The 8,080-nt window shown below is 36.8% G+C and overlaps 1 long non-coding RNA gene across 1 annotated transcript; it reads right to left on the bottom strand.

Annotated features, from left to right (window-relative positions):
* Nucleotides 1-2,062: 2,062 nt before the first annotated feature.
* On the bottom strand, nt 2,063-3,374 carry LOC113662581. The gene is made up of 3 exons (XR_003445291.2): nt 3,068-3,374; nt 2,883-2,956; nt 2,063-2,744 (listed from the first exon to the last, which is right to left on the bottom strand). It is a non-coding gene; the product is annotated as an uncharacterized LOC113662581 (long non-coding RNA).
* Nucleotides 3,375-8,080: the final 4,706 nt, after the last annotated feature.

Raw genomic sequence — 8,080 nt, 5'->3', positions numbered from 1 at the left:
GTTCGGATAATATTGTTTTTACTGCTTTAAAAGGTTTAGTTAACCCTGCCAAGCTACTTCCGTTGGAAGTGACTGAACTTTCAAACACTCACGTATTTGTAATCCGTCCTTCTAGCAGCAGTGAATTAGACAGCATCGATAAAGGCAAGCCATGCCAGCGCTCCCTGAAGTGATAATTACACACATCATTATCGATCAGCCCGTTGATGCATCGCTAATTGTTTGTTGCACTTTATTTATTTCTTTCATTTCCTTATCGGTGTGAATGTATTAACCTTGAGGCAAGGACTTGAGCAGACGGACGATCGTAGTCGAGCGTCAAACCCGCATTAGGATTCGTCTGTAACCAGTAAGGATCTTCCGGGTTTCTGACAGATTACTGCGTGATGTGTGATGCTCTGTTCATGAAGTCAGAAAAGGGTAAACAGGCAAAACAGGGCTAATTTAATGCTAGCTTATGGTATTTCTTTCCGATATCAAACTTTCGCCATAACCTTGAAAACACATCGAAGACTTGAAGCGAGAAGTCATAATTATATTGATTAGCTCCAAAAATCAGGTTAGTAAAGATGCCAGGTACATGTATGATTAAAAAAAAGATCGAAGATCGAATCGAACACATCAAATAACACTTTACATGTAGTTTTAATTGGGGTTATTGGTTTTTTTGTGGGACTGAGCTGAAAGTTGAGTTTAGGTGGATGGATAATTCATTTAAGAGTAAAACTTATTTCAGTTCCTGCAAAATTTTTATTGATTTGATTGAATTTTTGATGATTGTTGCGAGCAAAGATACTTGATTGTGCAGGCACTTTTTAAAACAATTTGCTATGCAAAAAAAAATAATAAAAATGTGTTTTTGAGAACTGCTTGTATTGAAAAAACTTCTAAAACCTCTTTTCTTTTAAACTTCTACCAGTAAAGATACATATGTAATGACCTTTTGTGCACTTATGCAAATAGACTTTAGCTGAAGACGTGCTGTGCTGATGTGGAACCACAGATTTCAGCCTAAATCTATGAGAAATCTACATTTACTTTTGAAAAATTTCAAGCTCCTTCTAAATGTCACGGCAGTTGTTTCACCTTGCGTTCTGTTTTGCAATCACAAAATAAATTGTACAGCGGATGCTGAAAAAACTGAAAGCCTGGTGATTAGCCGATAAATAGGTTCATTCAGAATAATCAGAAAAAGAACCTAAAGACTTTATCAAGTTTACTCACCTTGCTGTGACACACATGGTTTTGTATCTATCCCACATGCTAACACATTCTACACAATCATGTCATGGGCAGCAACACATAATCTCCTGGTTAATTATATCTAGTGAAAGTAAAAATGCTAGCCAGACTCACAAAATACATATATAAAAATGTGCTAAACAAGCTAAAGTTGCTAGCCATAGTAAAGATATTAGTCAGAGTAACAATATTAGCCAGAATAAATATGCTACTCAGAGTAAAGTTGCTAGCCAAAAGTAGATATACAGGTCAGAGTACTAATACTAGTTAGAGTAAAAATGCTAGCCAGAATAATATTGCTAGCCAAAGTAAAGATGCTAGTCAGAGTAACAATACTAGCCAGAGTAAAGATGCTAGTCAAAGTAAAGGTGCTAGTCAGAGTAACAATACTAGCCAGAGTAAAGATGCTAGTCAAAGTAAAGGTGCTAGCTAGAATAATGATGCTAGTCAAAGAAACGATGCAAAGTAAAAATCATTTATGTTTGATGGCTATTTATCATCAAACACAAAAGTGTGCAAGTAAAACGATGTTCTGGGATCTCTTTTGTTGTTGTTATTATGAATACCATTTATTTTTTTATTTTTTTATTTAATTTTTTTTTTTTTTTGCTTTTTGTAATTAATTTGAAATTTGCTTTATTCAATGTATGTTGTTTTTATTTTGATTAGTTGTGTGAAGACATAGACACGACTTTATTAATAAATGAACAATAAAAGCTCACAAGATCTGTACAACAAATCTGGACAGCGATTTAATGATGATTGGGAACAAACAAACAAACAAACAAACAAATAAATAAATAAATAAATTAGTCAGGATTCTTTTAAAAATGTCCAGCATTTTAATGTGTACCACAGGACAGAAGAGAGATGAAAATTGATGCTTTGGTGGAAAAATTTGATTGAATGAGTTATTAGGAAAAATGCAGTGTGTTGATTTGTTAAGTGTGTGTGTGTGTGTGTGAGAGAGAGAGAGAGAGAGAGAGAGAGTAAGAGAGAGAGAGAGAGGGAGAGACAGAGAGAGCGAGAAGAGAGAGAAGCAGTGTATTTGCAGTGTGTAAGAGAGAGAGAGAAAGGGAAGGTGTGTGAATGTATCAGTGCACTCGTGAAGTGTGTACCCACTCCAATCGTGTGTGTGTAGTATATAGAGTGTGTGTGTGTGTTTGTGTGTGTATGTGTGTGCATATATATATGTGTGTGTATTTGTGCTGTTATGCCCTCTGGCTTGGCTGCCAGCTTCTTTCGTTCACTTCAGAGCCAGCAGGCAGACTGGCGAGGAATACCGATCACCTCGGCCAGGGCCGCTCCTTTGAGCCTCTCTCTGGCATCTTCTCCCCTTCTGCCAGTTTCCTCCTCTGCTCCTCTCTTCCCTTCTGAAGTTGACAACAAAGACATCCTCGGGGTCCTTCCTTGATGTAAGACCCGCTCTTGATCTTTTCTCCCTGTGTTTTTTGTACGTCGGCATTGCGCTACTTTCATATTCCTCTAGCACAATATTTACACTGCAGAACACAAAGCCAGGGTGAATCTTTCATGCCGACCCGGGTACTTCTTTTATTTATTATTATTATTATTATTATTTTTTTGTACAAAAGAGAGCTAATCAGGCATCTGTGGCACCGCTTCATTAGCATCATTACCTTAATGCTAGGTACGTTTGTTTCCTCCGGCCGTCCCCTGCACACACACTGTGAACCTGCACATTCGCTCGAGTCTGAGGAAAAAGTTCGTTTATAATTAAACTTTCTCCAAGAAAGCAACACTGCGTTAAAGAGAAAAGAAAACGATGTGAAACAACTTCCATCACAGCATATAAGAATCATACCTCTCTCTCTCTCTGGCTCTCTCTCTGTCTAACTGTTTCCACAAGGAGAACTCTCCAAAGAGCTAATTAGCAGCGTAGCCAAGTCCAGAAAGTTGTAGAGCCTGCTGCATCGCTCGCTGCTCTGCTAACACAGCTAGCCATCGGTCAGGGACGACGTTCACTACTGTATATCAGCAGCAAACTGACAGGGACAACTGTGCCAAAGTGACGAGGCGATGACAGCGAGCTGTCGACGAGGCACGGTGAGAGAAAAACATCTGGCAGCAGCAGAGCAGTGAATTTATGCTCATGCTAACACAAAGAGGAAAAGGCGCAAGACTTAAGTCATTACTGAAATTATTTCAGCACAAAAATACTGTCATGCTTTAGTTATCATCATGGAACTCTTTTTTTTTTACAAGTATGTGAGAATGATTTACATCATTCTGTAATGGCAGTTCAAACCGTTTCAAAAGAAAAAGAACAAACAAACATCATTTATTCAAATGTACAGTAAGTCAACAGTATTTTTTGTAACAAACATGCAAAAACTGTTTGTTAAAAAACTGCAAAACAGTGAAGCTAAGATGTTAAAAATTTTTCTTTTTTTTGGGCTAATTATAATTAAATTCGTTTAAAACTAAATGAAATTAAATATTGTACAAGCAAATAAGCACAGATTAAAAATGTAAAAGAAAAATGAATAAATTTGTAATAATTGATACATTTTTTTACAAATGTATTTTGCAAGACAAAAAAAGCAGTAAAGTAAAGGTGCATAAGGCAATTCTGCTTTTTATACTAAATTGAAAATGTTAACCAACCCAAAATAAATTTAAATCATTATTCTCCATTTTAACTTTTTATTATCCACAAAATACAATGAAGCAAAGACACACGAAATTTGGCATTTTATTGTTATTTAAAAATGATAAAAAGCTCTAATGGTCTAATGGTTAGAGAGTCTGACTCCTAACCCTAAGGTTGTGGGTTTGAGTCTCGGGCCGGCCACGACTGAGGTGCCCTTGAGCAAGGCACCAAACCCCCCAACTGCTCCCCGGGCGCCGCAGTATAAATGTTTGCCCACTGCTCCGGGTGTGTGTTCACAGTGTGTGTGTGTGTGTTCACTGCTGTGTGTGTGCACTTTGGATGGGTTAAATGCAGAGAACAAATTCTGAGTATGGGTCACCGCACTTAGCCGTATGTCACGTCACTTCACTTCACTAAATGTTAAATAGTTAATCAGCTTTGACTGTTTCCAACACTATGATATCTTTCTGGTGATAAATATCCTTACACATTATCATTAATTCTTGTATTTTTAACAATTAATAACAACTAAATATATTTTTGCTTGAAATGATTCTGGTCATGTGACCCACAGAAAAATGTTCTGCATTACACATAACATTTAAAAGTTGTTTAAAAGTGAATAATCTCAACAACTATGAGTAAATTTCTTTAAGTATAGTATCTTCCAAATAATGCATTGTATTGTATGTATGTGTTCCAATGGCGAAAGTTTGATTTTGACATTGGTGGGGACATAATTTATTTGACATTGGTGGGGACAACATTCCCCGTATTTTGTGCATAAAACTGTTGTTATAAGAATACTTTCTTACTTACTTACCGGTAACCTGCATAATCACGTCGCATATTGCTTCATACAACGGAATATAGCTGCAGCCGACCTCAACACATTAGCGAGAAAGACAAAGTCAATCAAACAGCGACGTGGGTTAGAGAGACAGGACTCAAAAAAGGCAAAGGCCAATTCTTTTAGAGAGTTGAGTTACAGAGGTGGGATTCATTGCAGGGGGGTAAATCTGTTAACCGTTTGTGTTCCACAAGTTGCGATATTTTTTACAGAACGCCGTTGTAAAATATTTTCATCTGATTTTCATCTGATTCCTGGATAAATGTTAAATTAAATAAGTAAAAAAGCACAAGACACAGACGGATATCAGTGGTTATGTATAAATATATATATATAGGGTTGGTCGAATTATTGCTAGGGACAATTGAGTGTTCCCTGGATATTGGTAGGGACATGTCCCTACCGTCCCTAAACAAATCAACGCCCTTGATGTGTTGTAAGTGATATTCACCTAGAAATAATCAAAAATGAATAGTTGTACACTAAAACGTTTTGATTAATAAAATTCATCATTATAAATAATATTAACGTGTCCAGTCAACATTTTGTGGACAGGTGGAGTTCCTCCACAAAATCTTTTAATACAGTTTATATTTGTCATAATTGAGAGTTGAAGGCGAATTTATTCATTTAAACTGCAAATGAAAACAAAACAAAACAAAAAAAACAGTAAAACAGAACAAAACCAAACAAAAACAATTACAACAAAAGCTTGACAAAGCAATGTGCATATACCTGAATTTAAATATGAGTGCTAATGAGGAGTAACAGGAGTGCTCTGTGTCATGTGACAGGGTCTTGTGTCTTGCTGAGGCTGATGGGTAATGTAGTTAGCGCTTTTTCCAGATAGCAAAACCATGACAATGTTCTTGATTAAATAAGAGGAACAAACAAACAAGCCAACAAACTATTATTCTCTCAAATCCCTGTATTTTGTTTTATTGTCAGTTATTAGATGATGTTTTGTATCATATAAATGTTGAATTGATGTACGATCGTCTGCATCCGATCATCAGATTTACTAGTGGTCGTAGGTTCTAAAGTTGATGAAGATTGATACAAAAAAACAAAAATTGCTGATGAAGCAGGCTTCAGTAACCTGGTTATTCACTCTTTACAATGGAGCTGAGCAGAAAAGTATCTCATAACATATCTAACATTAAGACTGATCACATTTGTCATGTTTTTCTTAGAAATATCGGCTTTGGGAAATCGTCTGTTGCAGATCAACACAGGACCTTAAACAAATAATATCAGAAACCATTTACACACACATACACATACATACATACATACACACACACACACACACACACACACACACACACACACACACACACACACACACACACACACACACATATATATATATATATATTCATTTTCTACGTCTTATCCGAACTTCTCGGGTCACGGGGAGCCTGTGCCTATCTCAGGCGTCATCGGGCATCAAGGCAGGATAAACCCTGGACGGAGTGCCAACCCATTGCAGGGCACACACACACACACACACACACACACACTCTCATTCACTCACTCACCAGAGATGCCAATAAACCTACCATGTATGTCTTTGGACCGGGGGAGGAAACTGGAGTACCCATGAGGAAACCCCCGAGGCACGAGGAGAACATGCAAACTCCACACACACGGCGGAGGCGGGAATCGATATATATATATTTTTTATAATAATGATTTGAATGAATAATAATAATATAATTAATAATATATTTTTTTGATAATGACATTCAAGCCCCAATAAAGGAAGCCCCAATAAACATATGAAGCACTTTTTCAAATTCAATTTCAAATTTTCTTTGTCACATACATAAGCATACACAGTAGTGTAGTGAAATGTGTTTTATGACTCTTCCTTTTTGAAGTAGAAGTACGGATAAAATAAAAATAAATGAAGTAAAAATAGATCTGTACAATTAGCAGTGAATGGGATGGAATGTTGAGTATGTTATATATAATTTAGATATATACAGGGTGGATATAGATAAAAGTATATTCTATTTAGGCATTTTCTTTCAGAATGTTTTAATATGTGGAAAATAGGTGGAAAAAATGGTAAAAGTCCACTAAAACCTTAATTACACAAGTCTGTGCTGATTCTAATGAGCCACGTTCCTCATTCAGAGCTCTGTGAGTGATTGGAGTGCTCCTCCAGAAGACTTTCCCTCTCTCTCTATTCTACCGTGTTACACTTGTTTGTGGTCAGTCAGTGAAAAATCTCTGTCGGCTCTTATAACAGCTTTAGGCTTGAATGATATTTCTGGCTCACTTGTAAGTCATTTTCAATATAAAACACCTGCCAATAAAAGCTACACAAGTCAAATGTAGTTAGGAGACAAACCTCACAAAAGTAAACATTTTCCATGAGTTTAAAACTCCTTTTTTAAAGCATGTGCTCGTGAGACAAAGAAGTACACGTAAAGGTAAGAGTGTAGACGTGGTGTCACGGTGGTGCGAGGCCTGAGATGAACGCACACACACACACACACACACAAAACAAGAACAAAAGGATTGTGGGAATGTCCACTGGGCCTCTCGTTGCTCGCAGACATAGCTCCAGGAAAAGGTTACCAGGGCGGCCATTATATTTTCATGATGATCATTTATTTATTTGTCAAGCAAATCCAATCAGAATAGAAGTGAGGTTTTTGCACAAAGCCAAGCAAGGTAATTAGCAACACTGGGATTGCGATGGCAAACTTCTCTTTCTCTTGCACGCGCACTTTCAAGTGTGTAGAGGGAGAGGTGAGCGTCTAAATATTGATAGGGTTTCCAAAGCGCAGAGTGAAATCCAAACAGCGCTGCTGCGGCCCGGCGGAGAGCTAGAGGCGTCATAATGATGGCCAATCAAAAAAAAAAAGTTCTGGAATACAAATTTATAGAATAGAGACGTCAACTGATCGCCATCGAGATATTTTCTTTATAGTTTGGAAATATCTGGAAAAATATTAACATCTGGGATCATTAGGTGTGTTTTGCTTTCTACATAAAACCAAGTACTAAAAAAAAAACATATCAATGTATATAATTAAATAATTCAATAATTATTATGTCACATAATGCCACAGAAACTGACAAACATGCATTCCAATTCCCAGCAACCACCAGCACTGTTTCCCTTTTGTGAACATCCACCATAGTGTCAGCTCCTTGTTGAAATGTACGTATACACTCACTTCCTTAGGTCCGTGACGTTACTTAAACGTTTTATTGCGATTTTGTCATTTTCTGATTTTTTTTTACATTAATAGCGTTTCCTGTTTTCTGAGCCTGTTAAGTTCTTATGTTCCTGTTTTGTCTGTTGACCTTCACCTGTTACTTGGACTGTGCATTTGTCTTTTTTTTTTTTTTAAATT

Source organism: Tachysurus fulvidraco, chromosome 4 (assembly GCF_022655615.1).
Source record: "Tachysurus fulvidraco isolate hzauxx_2018 chromosome 4, HZAU_PFXX_2.0, whole genome shotgun sequence".
NCBI lineage: Eukaryota > Metazoa > Chordata > Actinopteri > Siluriformes > Bagridae > Tachysurus > Tachysurus fulvidraco.
Note: the sequence above shows the minus strand (reverse complement) of the source record. Positions and strands in the feature narration are given on the sequence as shown.